Source organism: Canis lupus, chromosome 11, assembly GCF_048164855.1.
Source record: "Canis lupus baileyi chromosome 11, mCanLup2.hap1, whole genome shotgun sequence".
Classification (NCBI taxonomy): domain Eukaryota; kingdom Metazoa; phylum Chordata; class Mammalia; order Carnivora; family Canidae; genus Canis; species Canis lupus.
Genome location: NC_132848.1, coordinates 46,626,876 through 46,641,249, shown reverse-complemented (window position 1 = coordinate 46,641,249; position 14,374 = coordinate 46,626,876). Strand labels below are relative to the sequence as shown.

General features: G+C 41.9%; 1 protein-coding gene across 1 annotated transcript in view; it reads right to left on the bottom strand.

Annotated features, from left to right (window-relative positions):
• Nucleotides 1–13,935, bottom strand: part of MGAT4A (alpha-1,3-mannosyl-glycoprotein 4-beta-N-acetylglucosaminyltransferase A) — a 155,353-nt gene extending 141,418 nt beyond the window's left edge. The window contains exon 1 of the mRNA XM_072768062.1: nucleotides 13,802–13,935. The gene's annotated coding sequence lies outside the window, so the exon portion shown is untranslated. The remainder of the gene's footprint in view (nucleotides 1–13,801) is intronic.
• Nucleotides 13,936–14,374: the final 439 nt, after the last annotated feature.

The window sequence follows — 14,374 nt, the reverse complement described above, 5'->3', positions numbered from 1 at the left end:
AAAAATTTTATTTATTCATTTGAGAGACAGAAAGCACATGAGCAGAGGGAGGGAGAGGGACAAGTAGACTCCATGCCAAGCAGGGAGCCCCATGCTGGCAGATCCCACAACCCTGAAATCAGAACTTGAGCCAAAATCAAGAGTCAGATGCCCAACTGCCCGAGCCACCCGGGTGTCCCTATGGTATATATTTTAATAATGCATGTGCTGCATATAAGGATAGATGTTATATATTACATTATGCATATATTAACATATCAAGTATTTAGACCTACTTAATGCTTAGAAACCCAGTTTTCACATCTGTAAAATAATTATGACATTGGCTACCTTGCAGGGATGTTCTAAGGATTTATTATATACGTTCCTTTCCATTCTGATTGGATGTCCTGGGGGAGCTATAGGAAACCTGAGGCCTACTAGGCTTGATATTTTGTTAAATATAGCCTGTGGTTAGGGCCAGCAGAAAGCAAATAGGAATGGGAAAAGTCTGGAGCAGCCACAGAGAAGATTGCTGAAGATTGGACACATTTTTCTCATCTTCAGTTCTCATATTTTATTGTATGGCTGAGCTTTGTGAACTTCAATACAGTGTCCTCTCCAAGAGCATTCACCCAATGAGATGGGACAAAGCCTGAATAGAAAGAGTGCTCTGGCAGAGAAGGGCTGGGGAAGCCACACCCCAGGGCAGGAAGTGGCCCCTTTGATGCCCAGAGGTTGACTTCTCCCACATGCTCTGCAGCCTGAGGCCTCTGCAGCTCCTGTATCCTGAAGTTCTGCCCTAGCTCAGATCTGCCCAGACACTGTGGTGATCACCTTATGTTGTTTAATAAAAGCAACTTATGGTCAGTGTGTAAAATACAATTCTAACTTCATAAAAAGAAAAGGTATACATATGTATCTAAGTATGGAAACTATCCTGGTGGAGAATACCAAACATCCTGGTAGGGGTGGGGGTGCTAGGAGAGTTCCTGTTGTATCTTTATGTTTGCAGAATGGCTAGTTTTTCTCAGGGCCCTCAAACTCCCAACCGGATTGTCCTCCGTCTGGATTTCTCCCCTCTCCTAGCAGTGTTCAGCTCTGCTGGGGTATCTCCAAAACTCCTTCTGCTGTACTATGCACAGTGCTTCACTGTTCAGTGCCCTTCCTAGTATTGAGTCTATACTTTCCTCCCACTCTGCCATGTAAATGGGTCCAAGTTCTGGTGCTCAGCAAAGGCCCCTCATCCCCTTCCTCCCTCTGCTTTCTACCAGGGCACCCCCCGACCCACATTTCTGCCCTCAGCACACCTCTCAGGAAGCCAGCATACTTCATCACGGCCACTCCTGCATCTTTGTCTGATTGCCTTCTGCCTATAGACTGTCCAGCAAAGAATGAGCCCAGAGGGGCCTCTCTCTTCTCAGATGTTAGCAACCAGCTCCCATCCTTTTTCCCTTCTCAAACCAAACTCATCATCTTTCTCCAAAATCCATCTTCTCTGCCCATGTCCTCATCTGAGGGGTTAATATGCCCTTGCTCACAGTGGCTGAGGCAGAAATCTCAGACTGAGTCTTTGCTCCTCCCTTTCTCTTCCTACACTTGGGGTCAGCTGCCAATTCCTATCTATCTGCCCTTCAGAAACATTACAGGCATCTGATCTCATTTCTCCTGTCTCCTCATTAGGACAAGGCCTCATGACATCAGCCTTCCTGAAAAGTCTGGAAGAAATTCCTGCCAGCTAGCTCAAACGTAAAAAAGGGATTCATCTGGACTTCATGAGGGATGGAGCCAAGAACTAGAACCCAAAACTGGGGCACACCTGGCAATAAGTTAGTCTTCATTGGAAAGAGGGACTGGGGAGTGATGGGGGAAACAGTGCACTCCGTCCACTGCAAAGGATGAGCCCCAAACTCCAGAGCCTGGCACTCAAAGCTTCCCAAGGATGTGCTGTTTCCTGCCTGGCCAACAGTACTTTATCATTTTTTCTCAAAAGCACATGACCATCTTTTCTTCTCTTTCCTGATACTATTCAGAAAAATATGATTTAAAATCACAAGGGGCCTTACACAATAAAAATGTCTGAGAAAAGAAATATGTCTCTTTAAGCTGAAGACCTCTATTTCAGTAAGACATATGTAAAGATGAGATTTAATGTGTCTTGATCTTTTTAGAAAGTACACTTTTATTTCATTTATAGTTAGAGTGTATGGCATAGGTGTTTCATCTGCATATCAATTCTCCACTCTGCTTTACTAACAGAACCCTGATTTTTTCTGGGAATGGCAACGTACCCAAATAAATACATTTCCCAGTATTTGGATATGGGTGGCAGTATGATGGGTGACGGTATATTGAAGTTCCTGCCATTGACAGTTATGCAGAAACTGTTATGTAAGGCTTTTACCCTTGCCCTTCCTCCTACCTGTTGTGTAGAATAGAAACCCAATGGGTGAGGCTTTAGCAGTTATTTAATGATCACACCCTCAGGGATAGTAAAGCTCTACGTTAAGAGGAGCCTGGTCCCCTAATGCTTTGTGAAGCTACCACACCAGCCTTAAACTGCTTAACTTCAGATTTCTTGTCACATAAAAGAAAAACCCTATTCAGTGGTTCCAAGCTTGGGCTGCCCTTAGGACTCATCAGAGGGGCTTTAAAAATTACTGTTGCCTGGATCTCACCTCAAAAGATTTTTATGTGGGATGCCTGGGTGGCTCAGTGGTTGAGTGTCTGCATTCAGTTTAGGTCGTGATCCCAGGGTCCGGGATCGAGCCTGCTTCTCCTTCTGCCTGTGTCTCTGCCTCTCTCTGTGTGTCTCTCATGAATAATAAATAAAATCTTTAAAAAAAAAAAAAAGATTTTTATGTGATTGATATGGGGTGCAGCCTGGACATGCAGTTTTTTAGAACTTCCAGATGATTCAGTGCACCAAAAGTTGAGGACCACTGCTCTATTCTGTGTAAGCCCCTGCTTTCCCAATTTTGTTACTTGTAGTCAAATACAATGGCTCACAGGTATGATCCCCATTCTCAGCCACCCAGTGCGTTTCTAGCTCCTAGTTAGAATGATAATCAAGAGCAAACAAGCTACTACATACAGTCAGACCCAAGGGTAGGTGTATGACCTAACCAGGACCACTAAAATAATAAAATTTTGAGAAGCAAACACAGGAGAATGATTTCATGACCTTGGGGCAAAGGTTTCTTCAATAAAATATAAAAAGCACTAACCATGAAAAAAAAAGATCAGAAGGTTTTTCTTTTCATTTTTATTAAAATGAAAAACTCCTGTTCACCAAAAGATACCAATGAAAGAATGAAGAGGAAAGCCATGAATGGGAGATCATTGCACTACATATACCCAACAAAAGACTTATGTCCAGAACCCCAATCAGTCAATAAGAGGCAGTCAACCCAACAGGAAATGGGCTAAAGACTTGAACAGACACTTCATGAAATACGATATCCAAATGGCCATAAATATGTGAAGAGGTGCTCAATCTTCTTAGTCATTAGGAAAATGCAAAATGTAAAACTATAATGTGATACCATCGTATACCCATTGTATAATGGTGTAAAATGTCTCAAATGAAGAAGACTGGCAATACCAAGTGTGGGTGAAAATATGGAGTAACTGGAAATCTTCCATACTGCTGATGGGGGGGGGGGGTAATTAATATCACTATTTTTGGAAACTGTTTAGGCGTATCTATAAAGTCTTTCAAGGGGAGAAATGTAGAATAATTTTTGGGCATCTTTTATAACTGCCAAAAATCCCACCCCAACGCCAAATTCTGAATACTTTAAAAAGAAAAATAACCCTGCAAACTTTGACACAAATCAAAGCTGGAGAACCAAGTTAATTGCATGCTGTTTATGGTAATGATACACACCATCCATTATAAAGTGTAAAAGGTCTTTAGGAAGGTAATATGCAATTGCTGTGTACTTGTTTGTATTGATAGCACATGATCTAACTTCACTGTGATGATTAGGACAACTTTGGTTATCAGTGCTACAACCCAATCAGAACAAAATTTAGCAAAAAGGGGGATTTTTATGGATGACTGCTAGCTTAAAAGCTGTAGGAGAGGAGCGACAAAGACAGCCTGAGGGACAGCTGGACCCAAAAACCTCAGGAATGCCCTTTATCCCTCCGCTCTTTAATTTCCCGCTATGTGACTTCCTTTTTCTTGCTGACTACCTACTTGCCTCTGTCTACTTAGTTCTATGTACAATCTCATCCACTGGGAAGATATGCATTTTTTTTCTCATTTTCAGTCTTAAAATTCCAGCAAAGGAGGGTGATTAGCTCACATGGGTCAAGATTCCACCCCTGGGCTCCCCAGCTGTGGGTGGGACCTGACAAAGGCACCGTGAATGTCCAGCTCCAGCCAGGTGCCCAGTCTGAACTGTGGCCAGGAGGCTATTTTCAAAATGCCTCCTCCTGAGTTATCATGAAGATAAGGTGAACATGAAGGGAAGCAATACCAAGAAACATGGAATACCTCATGATGGAGGCACAGCACATTCACTTTAGGGAAACTTTGATTTTCCTATTAAACACCAAGGTGTGATTGCATTTTCCTGTATGACCATTTCTCTAGTGCAGCCTCTATGAGGACTGGAATTGGGAGAAAATCAACCACAGCCCCTTGTCACGATACACTTGGACATACATCTATAGAAAGCCTCGGATGCCTAAAACAATAGATGGCCACACTCCATAAGCCATAAGCTGTATCTCAAATTATGGGATTGGGCAGCACCGTGTGTACCTAGAACACAAAATGTCAAGCATCAAGACATGGCCTGCATCAGAAAATGTTCACCATGTAGGATGCCCTAAAATAGAACTCAAGAGTTGCTAGATAAAGCCCAGTTACAAAGTATGGGGTAACAAAAGTACACCCCAATCTGCTAGAGTTTGGGGAGGGTCACACTCAAAAGAAGAAATCTGTTTTCTGAAGACAGGCTACTTGGGAGATCCCAAATACCAAGGGTAAGTCAGTGTGTGCTGCTCAAAATAAAACATTGAGGCCAAAGTGTGTGCCCTCAAATACAAAGCGTAGTCTCTGAATACCCCAAATGGGGATCAGGGAAAAGTGGGGATCAGGTTGTTGCCCCCTTCCCTACAGAGAATTATGGAATGTCTGTGTTGATACCATTAGCTGCAGAAATCTAAGAAAGTCCCAGAAACTCCAAGACTGGGTGGACAAAGTTCTTTCAGAACAAATTGTATGTGTGTGCTGGATTTCCCTGAATAGTAGTAAAGCTTTGCACTTCGTATCACACAGATGTTTAGAGTATTTTACAGGAAGTTGTTCTTCCTGTATTTTTACCAGCAAAGTAGATGTACTATTGTAGAACTCAGTCTGATCCCTGCCACCATCAGCATTATATCTATCTCCTCATGATGTGGGCCATGAGTGCAGAGACACCGCAGACTTCCTGCTGCATATCTGTCTGGGTTTTTGCATAGGTGGAAACAAATATTGCTTCACTGGGTTTTTCTCAATTCATTTCCTGAAAATATAGCTGTCTTCTTTCAATTCCCTAAAACATGCTTTAACGTCTTTTTTTTTTTTCTTAAAGATTCTATTTTTAAGTAATCTCTACACCCAACGTGGGGCTTGACCCCACAACCCTGAGATCAAGAGCTGTGCACTCTACCAACTGATCCAGTCAGGGGCCCCCTTCCTTTAATATCTTTTATAGCTATAGTGTAGTTCTGAAAATTTTGACTTCATGCATCACAGTAAGCAAATGGTCTGGATCTGCTTCCTATGAACAGAACTCAGTTTGTGACTTTCTCAATATCCCAAGCATGTACACGCACGCATGCACACACACACACACACATACACACACATAAACCAAACAAACTGCCTGTTGGGCTCAAAATAGCCACTTCCCCAACTGAATTTTATTGAAGATTTTGGTGACTTAGGCAGACACAGCCTACGTTTCTTAGGGTCCCTGGGGCATGTCATCAAAGACAAAGTATCTGGTTGAATGGAAGATAGCATGAGGAGTCAGGAGGCCTTCCTCACAAAATAAACCCCAGAATAGGGAGCATGTTTCCAGAGATGGTGGGCACATGGAGCACTGGAAACAGGGTAGTGTGAATGGAGATGGGCCGGGCAGGCCTCTTGTTGCTCTAGCACTGCCTTAAATTAAAGGAGAGGCCTTCTGAATCCTGACCTGGAATTCCTCCCTTTTCTCCTGAGCCCCTGCCCCCTTGGTCAAGCCTTGGTAATGTAATACAGAAACCAGGGGATAGGGGCTTTGCACGCATTGTCTTACAAATGAGGGCATGTGGTCGGAAAAGAGCTTCTGTGATTCCTGCTCCTGCTTCCTCTTCTCTCTTGGCATCTGGAGAACTTCGAGTAACAAGAAGTACAAAAAAGAAGAGGGGTCTAAAACACGAATCAAGTGGCAAAAAGTGTCTTGTTCTGGAAATCATAATAATTATATATGCTATGCAACGTGCACAGTGTGGTGAGGGGGAGAGAAAGCAAAAGAGGAGCACAGGAAAATAAAAGGCAGAGTTCCTTCCCACAAAGGACCCATTTATAGAGGCACAAACAAGATTGGAAACTATAAACAGCATGGTTGAATTGGACCCAGAGAAGGGTTCATTCAGTCCCCAAATTTAAAAAACAGATTTCCACAATAAAATTGGAGAATTGGACTTCTAGTGAAAAATCAGAGGACGCAATGATCCCAGATGTGTATCCTTACAGGCAACAACCTGTTTGGGTCTGGAGTGCTGGGCATTCCCCACTTGGGAACAGTCCACACCGCTCCCTGTTGCCTTACTCTTGAGCACTGTAACTTCATGAGCATTGTAGCAGATCACGTATAAATGTGTCATCCCTGACAGGAACACCAGAGCCACAAAATTAGAGGATGACTGTGTAAATTCAACAAAAGACCACTTATATAGCCATCACGAATACTTGTGGAGAGAGGAAGAGCATAAATCAATTCCATAAATTATCTCAATTCACTCAAGAGCACTGGGCTGAGGCTGAGGAATTCATTCATCTTCTGGCAGTTGGACAAGGAGGCCTAATTGTAGTGGCCAACCTCCAGTTTCTAGGCCCACTTGGAAGAGAACCAAATCTAGGATGGGGCCTTCTGTACACAGCTGCTGAGCGCGGGGGTCAAAGAGGGGAGCACAGGTCCTGCTCTGACATCAACCTTCAACAGAAGAGCGCCAAGGCGGAATCCATGAATAATTCATATCACAACCAGATAGATGCTCAGTGAGCTTCAATGGCAATGAATTACCTTGTGTGCATTTCCTGCCTACACATCAGTCCATCTTTTCACCAATGTCTGGGGCAAGTGTATGAATGGGCACATTCTCTAACGCCTCTGCTTTAGGCAAGGCAGTTTCAGGATCTTGGCCCAGGTTCCCAAATATCTGACTTGCTATTTACAAACTGTATACCCTAAGATTGCGAATAACTCATGACTAAAAACATGCCCTTGCTAGAGAGGAATCTGGATGGAAGAGAAGAACAATGTTTCTTTTAAAGCCTCTGGAAATTCATGTATGTCCAAGTCATGAGACTTGGGTGTTCTGGTGAGAAAATGTGGTGGGAGAGGAACAAAATCATTTATAGAACACCCGCTATTTGGGCACTTTACACGTGTTCTCACTGCTAACTTCACTGTCCAGATGGAGAGACGGGTTCTGTGATACCACCGTCCAGCTGAAATATAGCGTGAATCACATTTGTAATTTAAGACTGTCTCATTACCACATTTTAAAAAGGTAAAAATAGGGGTACCTGGATGGCTCAGTGGTTGAGTGTCTGCATTTGGCTCAGGGCATGATCCTGGAGTCCTGGGATCGAGTTCTGCATCAGGCTCCCCATGAGGAGCCGGCTTCTCCCTCTGCCTGTGTCTCTGCCTCTTTCTTTGTGTCTCTCATGAATAAATAAATAAAATCTTAAAAAAATTAAATTAAAAAAATGAAAGGTAAAAATAAAAGGGTGAAATGAGTTTGAATAATGTTTTACTTAACTCAATGTATCCCAAATAATCATTTATAAATGATTTGTATAATGATTTGTAATATGAAAAATTACAAATGAGATATTTTACATTCTTTTTTCAGACTAAGTCTTTGGAGCCCAAGACAGAGTTTACACTTAGAGCACATCTCCATTTGAACCAGTCACATACCAAGTGCTCCGCTCAATAGCCACGTGCGACTGTCACACAATACTGTGGGATTGAGCAGCCCAGCTCTGAGAGATTGACACACTCAAAGTTGTGTGACCTTGGGAAAATTGCTTCACTTTCCTGGTCCCCCATTTCCTTATCATGAAATGTGAAGAGTAATAGTTGGGTAAAGCATGAAGGCACAGTTCCTCCAAGGTCTTACAATAACAGATTAGCAGGACACAGAGGCCGTTGTTATGTGGTGGCAGGATGGTGGCAGACAAATGGCAAAATGGCATACATGACATATTTACAAGTTATATCTCAAATCTAGGTGACACAGCTTATTAGTGGCAGTTTTCGCAACCACATAGACTTCAGAGTGACAGATGGGAGTATTCCGGGCCTGGGCAGCCCCCATCTGGGGCTTCCAGCAACCTGTCAGGCCTTCACCTGGACAGGCAAAATTCTAATGCCAACAGCCACTAGCATCTTCTATGAGGAGCTGGGGAGATGAAAACAACCCTCCTTAATAACCTTATTACAATGAACTATAACTTGTCTAAGATTTGTGTGTCAGATATTTATTACTACTAATTACTAATTATTACTGTACCAAAATAACAAAACACATGCAAAAATGCTATATCCAGCTCATTTGAACATTCATGTGTTCAATTCTATTGAGACTGATCACATTGTCTTTTTTGTTTTGTTTTTACTATTTTTTTACGTTTTTATTTAAATTCCAGTTAGTTAACATACAGCATAATATTGGTTTCAAGTGTAGAATTTAGTGATTCAACACTTACATACAACACCCAGTGTTCATCACCCCAAGTGCCCTCCTTCATCCCTATCACTTCCCCTGCGGTAACCATCAGTTCTCTATAGTTAAGAGTCTGTTTCTTGGTTTGTCTCTCTTTTTTCCCTATGTTTATTTGCTTTGCTTTTTAAATTCCACATGAGTGAAATTGTATGGTACTTGTCTTTTTCTGACTTATTTCACTTAACATAATACTCTCTAGTTCTATTCATAGTTGCAAATTTCATTATTTTCTATGACTAAGTAATATTCTACTGTGTGTGTGTGTGTGTCTGTGTATGCCACATCTTCTTTATCCACTCATCAGTCAATGAACGCTTGGGCTGTTTCCATAGTTTGGCTATTGTAGGTAATGTTTCTATAAACATAAGGGTGCATGACTCCCTTTGCATTAGTATTTTTGTATTATTTGGGTAACTATCTAGTAGCACAATTGCTGGATCATAGGGTAGTTCTATTTTCAACTTTTTGAGGAAACTCCATACTATTTACCAGAGTAGTGGCACCAGCTTGAATTCCCACCAACAGGGCAAAAATGTTCCCTTATCTCCACATCCTCACCAACACCACACCTGTTGTTTCTATGTTGTTGATTTTAGCCATTCTGACAGGTGTGAGATATTACCTCATTGTACTTTTGATTTGTATTTCCCTGAGGATGAGTGATGTTGAGCATATTTCATGTGTCTGTTGGCCATCTGGATGTCTTTTTTGGAAGAATGCCTAGTCATGTCTTCTGCCCATTTTTTAATGGGATTGTTTTTTGAGTGTTGAGTTTGATAAGTTCTTTATACATTTTGGATACTAACCCTTTATCAGATATGTCATTTGCATCTTCTCCCATTTAGTAGGTTGTCTTTTAGTTTTGTTGTTTCCTTTGTTGTGTAGAAGCTTTTTATTTTGATAAAATCCCAACAGTTCATTTTTGCTTTTGTTTCCCTTGCCTCAGGAGATATATCTAGAAAGAAGTTGCTATGGCTCATGTCAAAAAGGTTACTGCCTATGTTTTTCTCTAGGATTTTTATGGCTTCAGGTCTCACATTTAGGTCTTTCATCCATTTTGAATTTATTTTGTTTATAGCGTAAGGAAGTGGGGCAGTTTCATTCTTTTCATGTTGCTGTCTGGTTTTCTCGACTACTTTTTTCCCCATTGAATATTCTTTCCTGCTTTGTTGAGGATTGATTGACCATATAGTTGTGGATTCATTTTTGGGTTTTCTATTCTGTTCTATTGATCCATATGTCTGTTTTTGTGCCACTACCATCCTGTTTTGATCACTACAGCTTTGTAGTATAACTTGAAATCTGGAATTGTGATACCTCCAGCTTTGTTTTTCTTTCTCTAGGCTGCTTTGGGTATTCAGGGGTCTGTTGTGGTTTCTACAAATTTTAGGATTGTTTGTTCCAGCTCTGGGAAAAAATGCTGATGGTATTTTGATAGGGATTGCATTAAATGTATAGGGTAGTATAGACATTTTAACAATATTTGTTCTCCCAATCCACGAGCATGGAATATCTTTCCATTTCTTTGAGTCAGCTTCAATTTCTCTCATCGGTGTTGTATAATTTTCAGAGTACAGGCTTTCACCTCTTTGGTTAGGTTTATTCCTGGGTATCATATGGTTTTTGGTATGATTACATATGGGATTGATTCCTTCATTTCTCTGTTGCTTCATTATTGGCATATAGAAATGCAACAGATTTCTGTACATTGATTTTATAACCTACAATGTCGCTGAATTTGTGTATCAGTTCTAGCAGTTTTTGGGGTGGAGTCTTTTAGGTTTTCTATATAGAGTATCATGTCATCCGCAAACAGTGGAAATTTGACTTCTTCTTTGCCAATTTGGATATCTTTTATTTCTTTTTGTTGTCTGATTGCTGAGGCTAGGACATGCAGTACTGTGTTAAGTGGCTGGTGAGAGTGGACATCCCTGCCTTGTTCCTGTTCATGGAGGAAAAGTTTGCAGTTTTTTTCCCATTAGGAAAATACTAGCTGTGGGTTTTTCATATATGGTCTTTACTATGTTGAGGTATATTCCCTCTAAACCCACTTTGTTGAGGGTTTTTTATCATGAATGGATGCTGTACTTTGTCGATGCCTTTTCTGCATCTATTGAAATGATCATGAATCTCATCCTTTTACTAATGTGGTGTATCATGTTGATTGATTTGCAAATATTGAACCACTCTTGCAACCCAGGAATAAATCCCACTTGATCATGGTGAATGGTTTTTTTAATATATATTGTTGGATTTGGTTTGCTAGTATTTTGAGAAGTTTTGCATCCATGTTCGTTAGGGATATTGGCCTATAGTTCTCTTTTTTTAGTGAAGTCTTTACCTGGTTTTGGTATTGGGATAATGTGGGCCTCATACAATGAATTTGGAAGTTTTTCCATCCTTTTCTATTTTTTGGAATAGTTTGAGAAGAATAAGTATTAAGTCTTCTTTAAATGTTTGATTAATTTCCCTGTGAAGCCATTTGGCCCTGAATTTTTGTTTGTTGGGAGATTTTTGATTACTAACTCAATTTCTTTGCTCGTTATGGGTGTGTTCAAGTTTTCTATCTCTTCCTATTTTAGCTTTGGTAGTTTATATGTTTCTAGGAATCAGGTTGTCTTTTTAATATAAGTATTCAGAGAATTTACATTCTTAACATTAGATCTTAGCTAAAGAGTCAGCTAGGATGATAATTTAATATAAATGAGAAGATCTTTATCATCAAAGGTGAAGTTTATTCTGATAAAATAGAAAGCTCCAGTATAGAATAAGATGCAGCATAAAAATATTGCAAATAGAAATGGGACAGAGCAGGGACTAGACTCAGATCCCTTCAACCTTAAAGGCAATATCCAGCATTCCTCCAGCCTCTATAAGGAAAAAAAAAGAAAAGTTCAAACTCTATACCTCTTAAGTATGCCATCTTGCAGAAATGCAGAGAGAGGATGCTCACTGAAAGGAGGATGTTCACTACAAAGATTGGTGAAGACCAGACCAAACCAGTCTGCTCCAAGGTGGACCCCAGTGTTGACCTTTCACCAACTTTCCCCCTTATTATAATACTAAAAAACACCACCCCCCCATGGAGATTTAACATGCTAATGAGACAGAGGACACAAGAAGCATGACCTTTAACTGCACAGGTTCTAATAAATCCCTGTTTCTACATGTTTTGAAGATGCCCTTTCCCACTTGAGTGTCTAAAAACTCTCCCTGAGGGGCACCTGGGTGTTTCAGTGGTTGAGCGTCTGCCTTCAGCTCAGGTCCTGATCCCAGGGTTCTGGGATCAAGTCCCACATCAAGCTCCCAACAGGGAGCCTGCTCCTCCTTCTGCCTATGTCTCTGCTTCTCTCTGTGTGTCTTTTATGAATAAATAACATCTTTTAAAAAATTAAAATAATAAGAAAAAATAAAAAAACTCTCCCTGACCTCTGCTCGGGGAGTCAGCCTGAGGACACCTTGCTCTGTGCTGTCTCCCTTGCGCTGACCATGAGCTTGGATAAAGCCTTACCTGAAACTCACATTTGGCCTCTTGTCAATTTCTATTGTTTAGGGAGCCCAAGGGCCAGGTATGGTATCATATTTGGAGGGACCCTGCCAGGACCCCAGGGGTTCTTTTTCCCCATCCAGGAGAATGTGGGACCCCCTGGGTCAGCCAGATGCAAGCCCTTGCAGCTGACCAGCCATCTCCTAAACGTTTATTTCTGTGTCACTGCTGCCTCTCCTGTCATGGGGTTCCCACTACTCTCATTCAGACAATATTTTTCCCTTTTCCCTTCCTTCCTAAACATCTAACCTCCCTCTCTCTTCTTTTCCATGCTCTTTCCCCTCCTTCTCATACTGCGGGCTGCCTCTAAGAGGCCACTGCTGGACTCCACCCAGCCTCTGAGAATGTGCCCCAGCACCGCAACCAACCAGCCCAAGTGGGAGTGGCCACCAAGTACCCACAGACCTGGGTGGCCCAAGATTTCCCCAACGCCAGACTCATGAGACCAGTGCATATGTAACCCTCACATCATGGATTGGCTAGAAATCTGATAGTCACAGGAAACTCCTTTTTTTTCTTGTCTTTAGTTGCCTGATTAGACCCTTGCAGGAAGGCGGGTTGAGCCTGATTCCCTGGGCCTGATCACCCAGGGACCAGTGAGAGTGCTGCCTCCCTCCACCGGCCACCGTTTGGTTCCTTTGAATAGACATCTGTGTGGGATAAGTGGAAAGCCATTTCTTTCTTTCTCTCTCCTTTTTCCTTCTTGTCTTCCAGCTCCCTCCATTTTGCCCACTGTCCACTTCTAACCTGGAGGTTCTGTTTTGCTACCCAACTTGAAACACCTGGGTACTTCTCTATCCTCTGTTCTCATCTGTGGAGAGAACTGTGTGGACTTCTCTGTCTCCTGTTTAGTCAGATTTATCACCTGGTTAGATCTCGCTGCCTCTGTGAAGACCACCCAAACTGGGGTGCCTGGATGGCTAAGTTGGATAAGTCTGCCTTCAGCTCAGGTCACAATCTCAGGGTCCTGGGATCAAGCCCTGCATTGGGCTCCCTGCTCAGTGGGGAGTTGCTTCTCCATCTGCCCCTCTCCTCTTCATGTTCTATCTCTCTATCTTTAAGTAAATAACTAAGATATTAAAAAAAAAAAAGACCACCTAAATAATACCTGGGCTCGCAGGGAAGCTATACTTTAACATTTACCGAGGTAAAAATTACTGGACAAAACCTTAGAGCACAGCCTCTATTTCTACCTCAAGCACACATTGTACATCTGCTTCATTTAAAAAAATAACCAGGGATCCCCGGGTGGCGTAGCGGTTTGGAGCCTACCTTTGGCCCAGGGCGCGGTCCTGGAGACCCGGAATTGAGTCCCACATCGGGCTCCCGGTGCATGGAGCCTGCTTCTCCCTCTGCCTGTGTCTCTGCCTCTCTGTCTCTGTGTGTGACTATCATAAATTAAAAAAAAAAAAAAAAGAAATTAAAAAAATAACCAAAATGGAACATTAACATAAAGATTAAAACCTCAAGTTCCCACGAGACTGAAGTCATGGAGCCTTGCACAGACTGGAAAGGTTAAGATAAGGTCTGCAACTTTCTGAAATCTCCTTTGTCTAATGATTTGTAACTTTTTATGTTAACCCTGCATCAACTGTTCCTTCCCTGGAGCACTTCTTCTTTTTGAAGATTGTGTACCCAAAGCAGTTGTCTTAACTTGGGCTCAAATAAAATTATTTTCCTTCTACTTTAAAATTTAAAAAAAGGTGGGGGGAGATCCCCGGGTGGCTCAGAGATTTAGCGCCTGCCTTTGGCCCAGGGCACGATCCTGGAGTCCCGGGATCAAGTCCTGTGTTGGGCTCCTGGCATGGAGCCTGCTTCTCCCTCCTCTTGTGTCTCTGTCTCTCT